The following is a 17,449-nucleotide window of genomic DNA, read 5'->3' as shown; positions in this document are numbered from 1 at the left end:
GGAGATTAGCTAACTAGCTAATGATTAAGGCAGACACCTCTCCGTACCTTAAACACCACACTTGCTCATCTTTCGAGATGCAAATAGTAAAGATTGGTTAAGAGAAACCTTTCTAGAAGGGTTTACTTACAACACTTATAGCACTTGATCTGTTTTAAGAATGACAACCTCTCGACGCCAAATGCAACACTTGTTCTCCTTTTCAGACTTAAATGCTGAAAGTTATCTTGTCAAAGTGAACTTCGTCTTCTAACTTCTCCTGGTGCATGTTAGTCATGTCCTTCCTACTTACTCTCTCTAGTAGTTGTCGATATACACTGGCCAAATGATGATTATAGCTCAACTAATGCGATAAGCTTTATAAGCTAAGCTTCTTGTCAAGAACTTATCACAAGACTATACCACAGATAACACATTGACAGATGAATAGTGAAGAAATGATGAATTAAAAAAGTATAAACATGTAATGTATTAAAGAATATAAGTCTTAGGCCACTGTACAAAACGAACACATACATTACAAAGAAATGGAAAAATGAAAGTAAAGAGAATGACTTTAATAGGGGAAATGGAAGTGATGGAATCTTCTTTGCTCTGTCCTAAGCTCTCACTCACAGACTAGCTGGAGAAGAAGAAGAAAACCTTGTATAGATGGTGGAAATGCTACTCCTCTCCTTCACTCTCTAGGGTTTGGACCGATCCATACAGATATTTGACCCTCTCAAAGCCGGTCCCAACCACTTTGCTCTGTAGTGAAGAGTCCTTTTTATATGCAACTTTTGGCAAGAAACTTTTATCTCTCTAAACATATCAGCGTTAAATGCAGTGTTTGTCAAGTCACATCAACTCCAACTATCATTCTTGTCTTCTAGTGAAACTTCCTCGTGTGCTGATGTGGATCTCACTTAGAAATCGTACTTACTAGACAAGGTCTTTTTACATAGCCTTTGCACGAATTCCTCTGCGATTCACTAGTCTCTTCCTTTATTCATAATTTTGTCATGATACTGAAAAGAAGGTAAAACAAACATGATAACTTATGTAGAGTGTATTTCAACATACTTAAGAATTTACAACAAAATTTATGCGTTTTGACATGGTTACCACCCATTTTGGTATCATTATTATACCTAAAAAGCTATAATAACTTGTATCTATACTAGTCGCTCCTCGACCTTTTATTTTTGTACTAGAACCTACATGAGAAATGTTAATATTAATACATCTAACGTTATATGAAAACTATAAGATTTGACATAGAAATGATCACATACTTTCAATATCTGGATTTATGGACACCACTTCTTGTTCACCAATCTTCATTAGTATTGTTTGCTTGGTTCACATTTGAAGATGACCTACTATGATTTCCCTATCCAAGATTTCTTGACGACATCCTACAAATGTTTTGATGCATAAATATAACTATAGTTATTATAAATATAACTATGAACATAAAAGTAAATGAACAAGTAATAGACAATTCAAATATATGCATAAATGAAACCATAGGTAGTTATGTATAACCTTAGTAGTATGATTATAAGTCACTAACAATCACAACCTTCATCACTCATTGGCTCATAGCTAGGATTATCCGAATCAAAATCTTCTTCATCAACCAATGCTTCATCGGTTGATGCTTCTTTATTACTTTGTGCAGTACTATCTTATTGTTCTCCAATTATTGAAGGTTCAACATCGTCTCTAATAAAAGTCTCTGAATCTATGTTATCTTCAACTCGAGGATAACATGTGGATATGGTTTCATCCGATGTTACTTCTATTTCATTACGTTTGATTTTTGGATTATCCCACTCATATCTTGGTTGAATTTGTTGAATTATTTTTCGATCTCGACCAAGTTTGTAATCATCTAAGTAAAAAAACTTGCGTTGCTAAAATTACAAGGATGAAAGGATAGTCTTTGTACCATGAATTACAAGTGTTTACTAATATAAAGCCATCAACTATGTTAATTTTAGGGGCTCTTGCAAATATGATAATTATAGTATGATAAATTAGGTCTATAGCACATCATTTTTACATTTGCAAAAATAGCAAAATTGAAGCCCAACCCGCATTATAAAAATACGAAATTATGAAGCTACCCTTCAATCATTACTAATACCAATATATATGGTTGATACACCAATATATACGGTTGATACACCAATATATACCGTTGATACACCTTATTTGTTTTGCTGATGTACTCCTTATACACTTTTTTTTTACTCTCTAATACTTCACTGATACATATTAGTTTAAAGCACTTGATATGTTGTTGATACACTCAATCAATTAAATACACTTGAAGAACTAAGAATGATACACTTTATATATCGTTGATACACTTGTTATTGTTTCCTGATACACTTGATAAATTTAATACAGTTAATCACTTGCTAAACTTCATTGATACATATTATTAGTTTGAAACACTTGATATGTTGTTGATACACTTGCTCAACTATTGATATACTCAATCAATTAAATACACTTGATGCACTAAGAATGATACACTTTATATATCGTTGATACACTTGTTTGTTTGCTAATACATTTAATAGATATAATACACTTAATCACTTGCTAAACTTCATTGATACATATTATTAGTTTGAAACACTTGATATGTTGTTGATACACTTGCGAAACTATTGATACACTCAATTAATTAAATACACTTGATGCACTAACCATGATACACTTTACGTATTGTCACAGTTGTTATTGTATGTTTACAATCTTAATAACATGCTGAACATCATTATCGCCTATAGTCAACAAATTAAAACTGAAAGTTAAATACATGACTAAACCTGAATTTCAGTATAATCAAGTTCACAAAAGAATCAAATGATGATATCACTCCATCAACCAAAACACAATTTGTTTTGTAATCCACGTAGTAATATTGCTCATCCCATTGACCACTTTGAAAAACAATTACTGCCAATTTAACCATAACTACAATGAACTGCAACAATTTTGGGAAAATAAAAAACACGTAATAAGTATATCAGTCAACTAATACATATAATATAAGTATATCATACCGCTGATATAAAAAAATTGATACAAATTAAAAAAAACAGAATCGAACATAACTAAATAAAACCAACTGATCTTTGAAGTTCCTTTCGATAAAAGATATTAGGAACAAATAAAAGAACAAATAAAAAGAGATGAGGAAGAACAAATCGTAGCCCGAATTTTAATAAATAATATATGAGCAATTCACAGAAATAATATTAGGGCTTAAAAAAAGGGGAAGAACTATATACATAATTCTTGTTTTCCCTGAAGAAAAAATAAGGAGAATATGAGAAGAAGACGAGGAGAAGATGATAAAAAAAAAAAAAGCCAACGAAGAGGGAGAAATCTAAAAGAACGAAACTGAAGAGAGAAGAGAAGGACGATGGAAAAGAACGATGGAAAAGAAGCAAAAGAAGACGAGGAGAAGAGAAGTAGATGAATAGGAGAAATAGTGAAGAAGAACGATAAAGAAGAGAAGAAAAAAAACAAAAAATGAAGGAGAACAATAAAGAAAAACGAAAGAGGAAGAGAAAACATCAGAGAAGGGCAATTTTGAAATAATGAAAAAATTAAAATAAGAAATATCAACCAAAGTTAAAAAGTTGCTATATTTGCAAGATTGAAAAGGTTAGTGCTAATATTGCTAAATTAGATTTTTATTGTGCCACCCAATACAATTTCTCTTAATTTTATTCTTCCTCGAACTATAATCTTACCATTCACACCTAAAAAGCGCAACTGCCTACATGCAAATGTATTCTGACCTTATAAATTTATGTAGTTCACCATGGAAAAAGATTTGTCATGCTTCATCATCACCTAGAACAATTACTCCACTATTCTGAGTGGTCCGATGACTATTACAATCTTTAATGTGAAATTAAACTCCATTTGCTATATATCCACAATAAGAGTGAGCACAGTCATTCAGACCACAGACAATAGCATACAAATCATCGGATATGAATTTATCACAATTAACCTTTAGCCCAAATCACAAAGGCAATGCTTAAATGTAATAAAACAATTGTATAACAGAAGGTTCGACCACAAAAAATGACATGCCTTTGTTTTGAACCAAGTAGGGAATTTTAATTGTTGTCTCTTATCCAAATCACAATAGTCCATTACTCGACTAAAAAATTCTCATATGCTCCCTATGTTTTGCAAGTTCTTGACTTTTTATTCATATCTAAAATATTAAAAATGAATATAAGCAAAATGATACATATTGGAGATAAGGTTCCACTTCATCACAGTTCTTTAGAATATACCAATGTAATTTCTCTATCTCATCAATTGTCAGTTGTCAAAATAGGGCACCAACTAACCATCTTATGTCTTCACAAAAAATTGATAAACCACAATTGCTGATAAATGTTATCATTATTTTGATCCCTTTTATTAAACCTTGTTTCAATGCCACGTAAATACATAGAACAAAAATTGAAGGATTCATTTATGACATAAGCTTCTGCAATTAAACCCTCAAGTTGGGCTTTGTTTCTAACATATTGTTTCAAATTTCGAAAACTCCTGAGACATATTATCCAAATTACATGTGTTGGAATCCTACATCATAAAAGTGATAGCAATAAAGAATTCACATATCTTCCAATTGGGTACATCCAACTATATTCAACAAGTCCAACAATTCTTGCTTCCTACGAAAAATGGACAGCTAAATGGACCATCGTGTCAAAAAAAGTTAGTAGGAAGATCTTTTCTAACTTAAATAATATGAGTACTACATCATCTTGTATTTTATCTAGTACTAATATGCTTAAAGTTTTTCATATAGAGCATGGAAGAAATTTGACAACTCCGAGATAGTACTAAAAATGTCCTTACGTAGATATGATCGAATGTTGATTGGGGGAACTCATTGTAATAAAACATGACAGTCATGGCTCTTTAAACGAGATATTTTCCTTCCTTCAAATTAACAGAATAAGATATGTTGAAAGAAAAACCATCTAGAAACTTCACAGACTTTAAGAACATACAAAAGTCCACTTTTTCAACAACAGTTAACGTGTAGGAAGCATGAGGCTCCACACGTCTATTTCCAATATCTTGTATATGAAGCTCCTTTCTTATTTTCAAGTTAGCTAGATCCTTACGAGCTTTAATGGTGTCTTTAGTCTTTCCATCGATGTTCAATATCTTATCCACCAAGTTATTACAAATATTTTTCTCAATATGCATTATGTCGAGTTTATGACGTATTTTATGATTTTGTCAATAAGGAAGATTAAAAAGAATGCTTCTTTTAGTTCAATTGTGCTCACCATTTGTCCTTTTTCTTTTAATATCACGCCTTGTAAGATTTTTGCTAAACATAGGAAAACTTATAGAATTTAGTTGATTTATAATATCTTGTTCAGATAAAATATTCAAAGTTTCTCGCATTTCTTGTTTTTCATCATGTTGCATACTTCTACGCCATTTATAATATGTTGCATTTCTTGTCCATTTATGTGTTAGAGATAGATATCGATGATGTCCTATATAACAAATTTTGCTCTTTAGTCCCATTGAGCTTGTATCAATATTACAAATTGGGCATGCTTTATAACTTTTTGTCCTCCAACCAGATAAATTGTCATAAGCTAGAAAATCATTTATTGTCCACAATAGTGCGGCACGATGTTGGAAGAAAGAAGTAGTAAAACTATCGTAGGTTTCAATTCCATCCACCATAGCTCATTTAACTCATCTATCAATGGTTGTAAGTAAATATCAATTTCTTTACCAGGAGACCTTCGACTAGGGATGAGTAAAGATAGAAAAGTGAATGGTGCTTCCATACACTTCCAAGGAGGCAAGTTGTATGGAATGAGTATAATTGGCCACATGTTGTATGATGTACTCATGTTTCCAAATGGATTAAACTCATCAAAAGAAAGTGCTAATCTGACAATTCAAGCATTTGAAGCAAAATAAGGATACTTCTCAACAAAATGTTTCCAACCCTCAACATCAGCAAAATGTCAAAGTATGCCTTCAATTTCACACCTCTTATCTTTGTACCAGCTCATATCTTGTGTGGTATGTTTTGAAAGAAATAATCTTTTTGACCTTACCTTTAGTAAAAATATCTCAACACTTTATGTGGAATTTATTTTTCCTTTGTATCATTCAACCTATATCTAGACTCTCCACAATGCGAATATTTGTCAAGTGATGAACAATCTTTCCAAAATAAAGCACATCAAATTTGCAAAATATTTGTCAAGTGATGAACAATCTCATCCCTAGGTCACGTAGTCTTCTTTTAGCTTCATAGTAGGAGGCATGTAGTTTCATACAATCGAAAAACACTTCATTTAATAATTTAAGCAACATATCAAAGGATTTGTCACTCAAATGGGTAAGCACCTTAATGTACATAAGTTTCACTAAAAAATTAAACGAAGTGAAATTTAGACATCCTGGATATAACTGCTTTTCTACTTTAGAAAAAATTCCACTTATTCTATAGGACTCATATTCGTTTGATTCTCTTTTAGTTTCTTCAAACATTGGCCCACGAAGATCATGAATTGGAAAATGTTGCACCTAGAAACCTTGAATTAGATCTAAAAAATGGAGAAAGATCAACAGTATCTCCATGGAATATCCACCGCCTATAAGTCAGAGACATACCATATTTATACAAATGACGTTCTACGACATCTAATCCATTTCAATTGATGTACACACAATTTAAACAAAGACATCTTATTCATCCCTCTTGTTTTTGGTAATTTAACTGTTCTTGTTTTTCGCTTGTAGATTGTTTAGGTCAATGGAAGACGATGTTTGTCGACTTCACACCATCTTTTGAGCTAAGAGCAGATGGTTGGGGGGTGGGTGGGAATGTGACACTTTAGGTCGTCTTTTCTTATTATGTTGTAGTGGTTTACTCGAACTCACAATTTATGTTGCGTTATTAGTTGGAGGAGGAGGGGGATGATTAGAATTAGGATTAGGACTGGAGTTACGGCTAGGATGAGAACTAGTTTGATTATGTTGTCTACTACTGCTCTCCATAGTCTATTAAAATAGAAAAACTAAAGTCAGATCACCCACATGATCACACAGTGGAATCAAAACAGCCACCAATAATAAAAACTTATAAAATGAAACGTATTCAGTACAGTGCGCATATTCAATCAACAAAGTTAAAATCAAAACAAAAGGAGAGCTTTGAAACTTATAAAATAAAACACCTGAGCAAAGTGAAAAGTAGAAGAAGATCCAATATTTTTATAACCGAAGGTCACTGACTCACACGCAATAGATTTTCATTTTTATGGGCGTCCAAAAATATTAGCTAACCTAAACAAACACATCATTATTCATCATTACAAAATGTAAATATAAAGAGTAAAGATTGTGCCGAGATTCTCTTTTTATAGTTGAAATAAAATTATATTACAAAAGGATTATAAAAATGATAAAAGAAAATTATAAAACACCAGATCTGGCAAGATTAATTATATAAAAAAGAATAGACCAACAATACATATGAAATTAAATCTAAAGATTCACAAACCTTTCAACTCCACAAGACATGAAACTTAATTTGGCAAGATTTCAAAATAAAGTTAAAAGATTTGAGTCCGATTCAACGAATTCACATTGTATGCTTAAGACACAATTTTATTCATCCCAGTGCTTGAATTTCACGAGAATTTGGCTCACAGAATAGAACATATCACATTTCTTTTAGAAGTAGCACTGCGTCTAGAAGATTAACGAACCAAAATTTGTGAATGTACCAAATTTCAACAATTTTGTAAAAGAAGAGATACTTTTTGGAAAATTCAAAAGATTATGAAAAAGTGTTACTATCACACACATTGAAGATAACATTTAAAGACTCTTGGTCATTCAAATAGGGGTGCATTTTCCTTAATTTGGTTATTCTCATAAAGTGATGCAACCATTCACGAGGGAATACAACACACCATCAATTCTAACACTAACACAATGAACACATCTTTTTTTAGTTATCCAAATTTTTAAAACGTTTTCAAAATTCAAACAAAATAAAAAGTAATTTTCAAACACTTATAGTTTTTAAAATTATTAGGATGGGAATTCTAATGATGCTCTAAAAATCAGATTCCCTAGGCTTTATGTTCTTTCCAAATTAAAAAAAGAATCCATCAAAGATATGTGGAATGAAAAAACAAAGGATTGGGATTGAAATCCAAAAAGACATCTCAACGACAGGGAACAGGAATGTTGGAGGGAGATCAAATCATGTCTACCTAGCTCTTTGGAACAAAGTGGCAGAGATACACCGTTATGAAAGCTAAATTGCAATCAAAGCTTCTCTGTTCGATCAGTGGAAGTTGCATTGAGCATGCATCAGTCAGCCCATCCTCAAAACACAAACGCACAAGCCTTCAGAAACCTTTGGAAAACAAACATTCCCAAAAAATGCAAAATCTTCCTTTGGACTTTGATCAATGATGGCCTGTTAACCAATGATAACATCTAGACGAGGATGAAATCTTTGTGTTTGAATCCAAATTGGTGCGTAGTGTGCAGAAAAGAAAGCAAGACGGGTAGCAAATTCTTCCTCTCCTGTAAAACAACATCCCATCTTCGGTACAAAACAAATGATATTCTAAGAATAAATGGGAGCTTTGACAAGCTCAGCTCCCTCATATCCTTCATTATCAATCGGAGAACAGAGACAAAAAATGTATCATTGCATTCAATATTATGGTGGCTCTCGTATGGTCTATTTGTCTGGAAAGAAATAGAAGAATTTTGGGAAATTGCCAAAAATAGGTTAAAAAAAGAGATTTAAATGAATTTTGGGACAAGTTTTCAAAAGAAAGACTTTTAGGACAATTTGGGTGTCAATAGACAAAAATGCCCTTCCTTTCCTTTCCCTCTTCCACGTTGCTTTCCCTTCTCTCCACCATCGATTCCTTCTCTTTCGCGTATAGTTCCCTTTCCCTTCTCTTTTCTTTCGTGTAGAACACCTGAACCTACTCCGGCCATCGTCACTTGCCCATCGTCACTTGCCCATCGTCGCTTGCCCATCGTCGTTTGCCCTTCGTCGCTTGCCCTTCGTCGGTCGTTGTCCAGTGCATTTCGTCGCTCCTATTCGGACCATTCAATCAACTTCGAGCGTCTTATTTAGGTGAGTTTCATGTCTAACCGATTTTCAATTTATCTGCTGTAAGTAAATGTTTGTTAGGGTATTTGGTGCTATTTTCATCCGTAATTGTCTGGTTTTTGGAATTGGACTTATTTGCCGTAAATTAGTTTAGTCAAATTTTGGTTTTAGGTTCTTAGAAAGTTCAATGTTCAATGGGTAGTGAAAAATGAATTGAACTAGAGGATGAGGATTTAGTTGGATCAAATAGAGGAGGAGTAAGCAATAGGAATAGAAGGAATGAAGGTTTTTTTTTTTATCTCGCACGTTTTTTTTTATCTCGCACCTATCTCGCACGTATCTCGCACGTTCCAAACTTTCACTATTTATTTCAAAATCAACTTGGTACACCTCCTAATCCATTTAGAGCTATTCTTTGCATGTTTAGTAACTCTCTTAGGCCCTCATGCTTTATCTCGCACGTATCTCGCACGTATCTCGCACGTTCCGAACTTTCACTATTTATTTCAAAATCAACTTGGTACACCTCCTAATCCATTTAGAGCTATTCTTTGCATGTTTAGTAACTCTCTTAGGCCCTCATGCTTTATCTCGCACGTATCTCGCACACATCTCGCACGTATCTCGCACACATCTCGCACGTTCCAAACTTCCACTATTTATTTCAAAATCAAATTGGTACACCTCCTAATTCATTTCTTTACATCTTGCACGCATTTTGTAGGTTCTTAAGTTCAAATCAATTTTTGAAGATACAAAAGTACTTAAGGTAGTTTAAGGATGGCACATGTTCGGATTTTAGTGCGTCACGGTGGTGAATGGGATGAGGGACGAAGAAAATATGAAGGAGGAGTGTTAAAAGGCATTGTTGTCCCTAAAGAAATAACACACAAAGATTTACAGTCTGAACTATATGACCTTGCAGAAGTTGACCCTACAAAGTTCGACATAAAGATAAGATGTATATATGAGATCAAAGGGGAAAAGGAAGCTCCTCCATTTGAGTTAAGCAATGACCGTGATTTGAAGTTTTATATTCTTAGTGAAAATCCATTGGAGGTCCCCCTATACCTATCGTTTGAGCCTACAAGCAATCGAAGCATGAAAGTGTTAAACAAAGATTACAATTCAGTATCTGGGAGCAACCAAGTTCAAAATTTAAACCCTCATCCTCCTCCAATTGGAATGGATAGATTAGATGAGAATGAAGTTGATATTGGTGAAGTTGAGGGTGGCTTGTGTCATAACATGATAGGGACCAATTCGGCTATATGGGAATCATATGAGTCATATCATTCAATAGATGATACTTTTACATTGGAGTCAGTTGAGATGTACAATGAATTGTTTGACATCCCAGAACAAAGAGATGCTCCTACAAAAGATTGCAAAGGAAAAGGTAAAGTTGACTACAGGTCCTCTAGTCGGAAGTTGAAGACAAAAGGAAGTGGCTGGTCGGAAGAAAGCTCTACAAGTGAAGAGTTGGATGTAGGACAAATATTTTTTTGCAAGAGAGATTTGTCAATGAGATTAAGTGTGTTGGCAATGAAATTTTTTTTTCAGTTTGTAGTAAAAAAGTCTACAAAAGAGGTTCTTTTCGTTAGATGCATCGACAACAAGTGTGGTTGGAGATTGCGAGCGGTTAGACTGAAGGATTCAAATATATTCAAGATTAAAAAGTATGTGAAAGTTCATTCATGTTCTCTTGAGTTTTTGAATCGTGACCATAGGCAAGCAAAATCTTGGGTTGTTGGAGAATTAATAAAGTCCAAATTCAAGGGACCCGGTCGCATATACAAACCACGTGATATCATAGAAGACATGAGGCAAGACTATGGCATAAATATGAGTTATGAGAAAGCATGGCGTGCCAGAGAAAATGCATATGAACGAGTGCGAGGGTCTCCTGAAGAGTCATATAATCTTTTGCGTAGATATGGTGAAGCACTCAAATTTACAAATTCAGGTACAATATTTCACATGGAACTCGAAGATGATCGTTTCTTTAAATATCTTTTTATGGCTGTTGGTGCATGTGTTAGAGGATTCTTAAATTGCATTAGACCGGTCATAGTCATGGACGGAACATTTCTTAAGAACAAATATCGGGGTCAGTTGATAGTGGCCGTTTGTTTAGATGGTAACAATCAGATCTATCCTCTAGCCTTTGGAGTAGTTGATAGAGAAACAGATGACTCAATACAGTGGTTCTTAGAAAAATTGAAAGGTACAATAGGGGAGGTGCCTAATCTAGGCTTTGTGACAGATCGGAAAACATGCTTCGCCAAGGGTATTTCATCAGTTTTCCCCTCTGCATTCCACGGCCTTTGTGTCCAACATTTGAGTCAAAATTTGCATGATAAATATAAGAATGACACGGTTGCTACTTTGTTTTATAATGCATCGAGAACATATCGTGAATCAACGTTTGTTGAAGCGTGGAGACATCTTCTTTCATTTCCTAATGGTTCAGGGAAATATTTAAATGATGTTGGAATAGCACGATGGTCTCGTGTTCACTGCCCAGGAAGACGGTATAACATGATGACAACAAATATAGCGGAGTCCATGAATTCTATACTGAAAGAACCTAGAGATTTGCCTATTGCTTCATTCCTTGAAAATGTTCGAGCTTTGCTACAACGTTGGTTTTGGGAGCGTCGAGAAGAAGGCATTAAAGTTACGTCTACATTGACCAAATGGGCAGAGTTAGTTATTCAAAAGAAACAAGAAGGAGCTTTGACAATGAAGGTCAACCCAATTGACTGTTACCAATTTCATGTCAAAGATTTAGATAAGGAGGAGGTCGTAAACCTTCAGACTAAAGAATGCACTTGCAAGGAGTTTCAAGCTGAGCAACTACCATGCTCACATGCCATTGCTGCAGCACGGGTTCGTAATATAAATGTTTATAGTTTATGTGCTAATTATTACACTAATGAATGTTTGTTGGTTGCATATGCGGAGGCCGTCTACCCAGTTGGGAATCAGTCAGATTGGAAGACAAGCGAAGACTACGTACATATGACTGTTTTACTTCCAAAAGTAGTCAAAAGAGTTGGTCGACCGAAGAAAAAGAGGATTCCAAGTGTTGGTGAAGCTCCGAAATTGCATAAGTGTGGTCGGTGTAAACAAATAGGTCACAACAGATTAACGTGTACCAATCCAATTTCATATACCGACAAGTCGAGCATACAAGATTAGAAATTTCCCTACCAATGTACTAAGTATTACACTAATTAATGAATGTTTGTTAATGATGTGTTTTCTTAATGATTTGTCCCAACATTCTTACTTTCTGTGCTTCCAAATGGATGAAGAAGACGAAAATAACGATTGACTTATTCATTTAAGAACACAAACACTGGTTTTATGATCGTTTAAAAATAACTAAATGTTCGTTTAAAAATATCTAAACGATCGTTTAAAAATAACTAAACAATCGGTTAACAACAACCAAATGATCGTTTGAAAATAACTAAACGATAGGTTAAACAAAACTAAACGATCGATTGGTCGAACAAAACTAAACGATCGTTTAAAACAACCAATCGATCGTTGGAAAACAACTAAACGATCAGTGAAACAAAACTAAACGATTGGTCAAACAAAACTAAACGATCTTTTAAAACAACCAATCGATACCTTGAAATTAACTAAACGATCAGTTAAACAAAACTAAACGATTGGTCGAACAAAACTAAACGATCGTTTAAAACAACCAATCGATCGTTTGAAATTAACTAAACGATCGACTATAAAAAACTAAACGATCGTTTACAGAAACTAAACGATCTTTTGAAACAACGAAAGACACCCGCGAATTGTTTACAACCGCGATTCAACATTTCAAAAAAAGTATGCGAATTTACAATATTGCCCCTTCGGTAAAAACGACCGATATATATATACGTTCCGCCTTCTCACTTTTCGTTTTTCGTCACTACGCAATACACAACCGCACTGATCACACCTTCGTTTTCTCTCAGTCCATTGTTCTCTCAGACCATTTTTGTCTCAGTCCATAGTTTTCGTCAACGTTAAAAGGTATTTTCCCGAACTTTTCCTACTATAACGTTACACTTTTCCTTTGTTTATATTTCAAACGTTTCAACTTCTGTCTTCAAAAACTATCATTGTGTTCTTAAATTATTATTGTGAAGCGTTTAGGGTTTCGGATTCGACTTCTGTCTTCAATATATTATATTCATTTCAGGATGGCTGTACCTAGCGAAAAGTATTTCCCTGCCACTGTGTCATGCCAAGTGCACAAGATCGGCAGTCTTATTAAGGATAAACTGACCAAGGACCAGCTGCAGATGTTCGAAAAAATAATTTTTGGTCCATTGCTGAATGTGAACATGGTATTCAACGGCCAGTTGATCCATCATTTCTTGCTGAGGCAGATACCTGAAGACGGTAACGCAGATGGAATCTGTTTCTCGGTTTTAGGGAAGAACGTCCGTTTTACCCAAAATGAATTCAACATCATAACTGGATTGTGGCCAACAAACAACCCATTGGAGAAAGATTGCGATAGCAAGCGACTACAAAGTCTTCTATTCGGATCAGAAAATAAGAAAGTAATAACATGCTTGGAAATTGAGGAAATTTTCAAGAATTTTGAGTTTACAAATGATGACGATGTTGTGAAGGTCGCCTTGGCCGTCTTTATAGAAACTGTGATGGTCGGGAAGGATAAGAAAACACAGTTTGACATGGATATTTTGGGAAGAGTTGATGATGAAGAAGCATTTAAAAGCTTCGATTGGTCAACTTTCTTCTACACTCGTCTGCTCAACAGTTTAAAGACAAGTCTCCAAGGCAAAAAAGAAGCATACGAGCTGAAGAAGACACGAAGTTCCAAAGCAGTGTCATACTATAACATCAAAGGCTACGTGCTTGCTTTTCAGGTGATTTTTATTTCTTCATACACTTTAAGTAAATGCCAATTGAACATCAAAGTTTAACATATTTGTTTAAATGTTGTAGGTGTGGGCTTATGAAGTACTCTCAACCGCAAATGAGCACCTGGCCACAAGAAACAGTAAGGGATTAATCCCTAGGATATTGAGATGGAATTGTACACAAGCTCCATCTTACAAAATGCTGCAGAATAACATATTCGACAACAAAAATGTAAGTAAAACCTGTCAGTCATCGTTTAATATAATTACACAATCCAATAATACAATTACATTGCAGACTGTTGTTCAACCTAAACTCAAGATGTCAACCCAAGAGAAGGCTTTCATGGAGAGTCGAATTCGAGGGGATGATAACATGCAAATGGAGGAGGATGAATCCATTGGAGCAATGAACAACAAATCATTGGAGCAATCAGACTCATCTCCACAAAGAGAACAACTGTCACCCCAAAGGGAACAAAGTCAAACAGTGGCTGAGGAGTCTGAAATGCATCCAATCACCAAGAAGAAACATTTCAGATCAAAGAAGTTGAATGACAAAGAAGAACGAAGTCATTCAAAATCCTACAAGAAACTGAAGAAGGAAATAAAAGAAGTTCGTAAGGATTTATCCACACTGACTTCTATAGTCTGTAGGATGGATGACACAATCACAAAGCAGTCATTGGAGCTGTATGAAATGAAGCAGATGCTGGAGAGATTGGTCCAGGTAAAATTTGTTTTCATCATACATTAGATAAACGATCGTATAACTTTGATAGACGATCGTTTATCAAAGTTACTCGATCGTTTAACTTCGATAGACGATCGTTTATCAAAGTTACGCGATCGTTTACTTTTATATACACGATGGTTTAACAATACATTATTTTTTTAATTTTATGTTCGTTTTTATTTGTTTGTTAGAATCAAACTGAAAATCAAGGGAATGATCATACTGATCAGAATGACAATGAGTATGTTGTTCAAGAACAACATACTCAACAACAACCTACTGAAGAACAACATACTAAACATCAAGAGGAAACCCAAAGGTTAACATTTCATTCATTGTTTACTAGTTTATAAATACCTAACAATTGTATTTTTTTTTTCTTATTCTCATGTTTTTTCTCATTTTGTTTAGGGAACATCAAGAGGAACGTGGTAGTGATATAAGCATAGACGGTAGGGATGCAGACTTGCTAATGACTATAAGAGATATATCGGATAGTCTAAGTCATCAAATTCAGAAAGAATCAGACCTGCCACAGATGATTACTACCCTTCCATATGTGAGCCAACCTCTTGCACTTTGTGAATTGGCTCCAATGGATCAAACTGTACAAATTGTAAATGAAGAATCTCAACTGGTATGTATACACAACAAATTTGTAGTCGTTTGAATGAATAGTTTGTTACTTGTTTAATACGATTACATTGCAGGAAACAACAAAAAAACAGGTTGAGATGAAAAAAAATGATGAAGCAGTTACTTTGGTTGAAAAAGAACCAGTAACTGTGCCTGATAAAGATGTGGAAGAAAAACCAATAAAGAGAAGAAAGTTATGTAAAATAGCAAATAAAGAGGTGCAACATGAAGATGAACAAGGTAATCCACCCACAACATCTGCTCAGATCATATCAGTATCTACAACACCTGTCCCAGATGTGGAAATCAGAGAAGTAGATCCATATAATCCGATGTGGAAAGTGGATCCAAAATTATGGAAGGAATACTTGCAATGGAAAAGATCAAGAAAAACAACCCATGAAGAAAGGAAAGTAGTCTCCACAACCAGAAAGAAAGACTTTTTCAGACAGCTTGAAGAAAACACATGGGTACATGGAGACGTAAGTACTCTTCCCAAACGATCGCTTATATTTGATAGACGATCGCTTCTATTAACTAAACGATCGCTTCTATTAACTAAACGATCGTTAAGTTAATATTACACGATCGCTTACTACGTAAACGATCACATGTACATTTCTTATGCGATCGCTTATCCTCTCCTTTCATTCATTAAACGATCGTTTATTTTTTCTTTGTAGACATTGGATTTGCTATTATCCCACTTGCAGAATAAAATGTTGCATCTCAAGCACCATTGCAAGCGTTCTTTTAGAATATTACATTCCTCTTTTCTGGTAAGTTGTTATTCTTTAATTTTTTTTTGTATACAAGTTAAACTGCATCATTATATTCTGACTAAATTTTGACTTGTTCTTGAAGCTTGGAATCAATAAACCAGACTACATTGTTTGGAACCATATTTTTGATACTCATCTGGTGACACCAGATAATACGAAAGCTGAATGGACAGACCCAACAACACACCTAACTATATGGACAGAAAAAGATGTCGAATACTATTTCAACACTGCTGTTGGTGATTACAACGACATACCAGGGTGGGGAGATGTCAACTACGTGATTACCTGCATCAACATAAAAGAACACTGGTTGGCTATTGCAGCTGATATGAGAAAATGCAGGATCTACGTGTTTGACTCAATGCCAAATTATGTTGAGCAGAAACTTGTTGATGAAGCTCTTCAAATGCCTGCACGATGCATCGCCTCACTCGCGATTGCAATTGGAGTCAACCTCCATTCAGATCGTTTCACATATGGCCCTTGGCCAATACGCAGATCGAAGGCCACATTACAGAAAGGGCGTTCATTGGATTGTGGAATTTTCTGTGCCAAATTTGTTGAATGCCTTGTAACTGCTAGTGACCTTGGTTGTCTAACTGTGCCAAACATGAAACTGTTTAGACAACAATATGTGCTGGAACTTTGGGCCAATAAATACTTTTGCTAAATAAAAAAATATATATTCGTTCTTGTACTTTTCAGTTAATATTTGTATTCGTTTATATAATTTTTTTATGTAATTTTTATAGAGAGAATAACATATTATAATTTTAAACTTTGTTATAAAATAAATACTTTGTGATATTTTCAATTAAACGCGACCAAAATTGAGAAAGAATATTTGAGTTAATATTTGTATTCGTTTAGATACATATCACAAAATATTCGTGTAGAGAAATACTCATCGCGCACATATGTATAAACGATCTTCTTAATAAACGATGTCTAAACGATCTTCTTAATAAACGTCAAAATATTAAGCAATCGTTTAGTAAAGTCTAAACGATCGTTTGGTAAAGTCTAAACGATCGTTTGGTAAAGTCTAAACGATCTTCTTAATAAACGATGTCTAAACGATCTTCTTAATAAACGTCAAAATATTAAGCGATCGTTTAGTAAAGTCTAAACGATCGTTTGGTAAAGTCTAAACGATCGTTTGGTACAGTCTAAACGATCGTTTGGTAAAGTCTAAACGATATTCTTAAAATCATAAAAA

General features: G+C 34.3%; 1 long non-coding RNA gene across 1 annotated transcript; it reads left to right on the top strand.

The window, feature by feature from the left end:
* Window positions 1-14,635: 14,635 nt before the first annotated feature.
* LOC127151320 (uncharacterized) lies at window positions 14,636-15,635 on the top strand. Its single transcript, XR_007824212.1, has 3 exons — window positions 14,636-14,803; window positions 15,221-15,446; window positions 15,520-15,635. It is a non-coding gene; the product is annotated as an uncharacterized LOC127151320 (long non-coding RNA).
* Window positions 15,636-17,449: the final 1,814 nt, after the last annotated feature.

This window comes from Cucumis melo, chromosome 10 (genome assembly GCF_025177605.1).
Source record: "Cucumis melo cultivar AY chromosome 10, USDA_Cmelo_AY_1.0, whole genome shotgun sequence".
NCBI lineage: Eukaryota > Viridiplantae > Streptophyta > Magnoliopsida > Cucurbitales > Cucurbitaceae > Cucumis > Cucumis melo.
The sequence above is the reverse complement of the archived record's forward strand: the minus strand, read 5'-3'. Positions and strand labels throughout refer to the sequence as shown.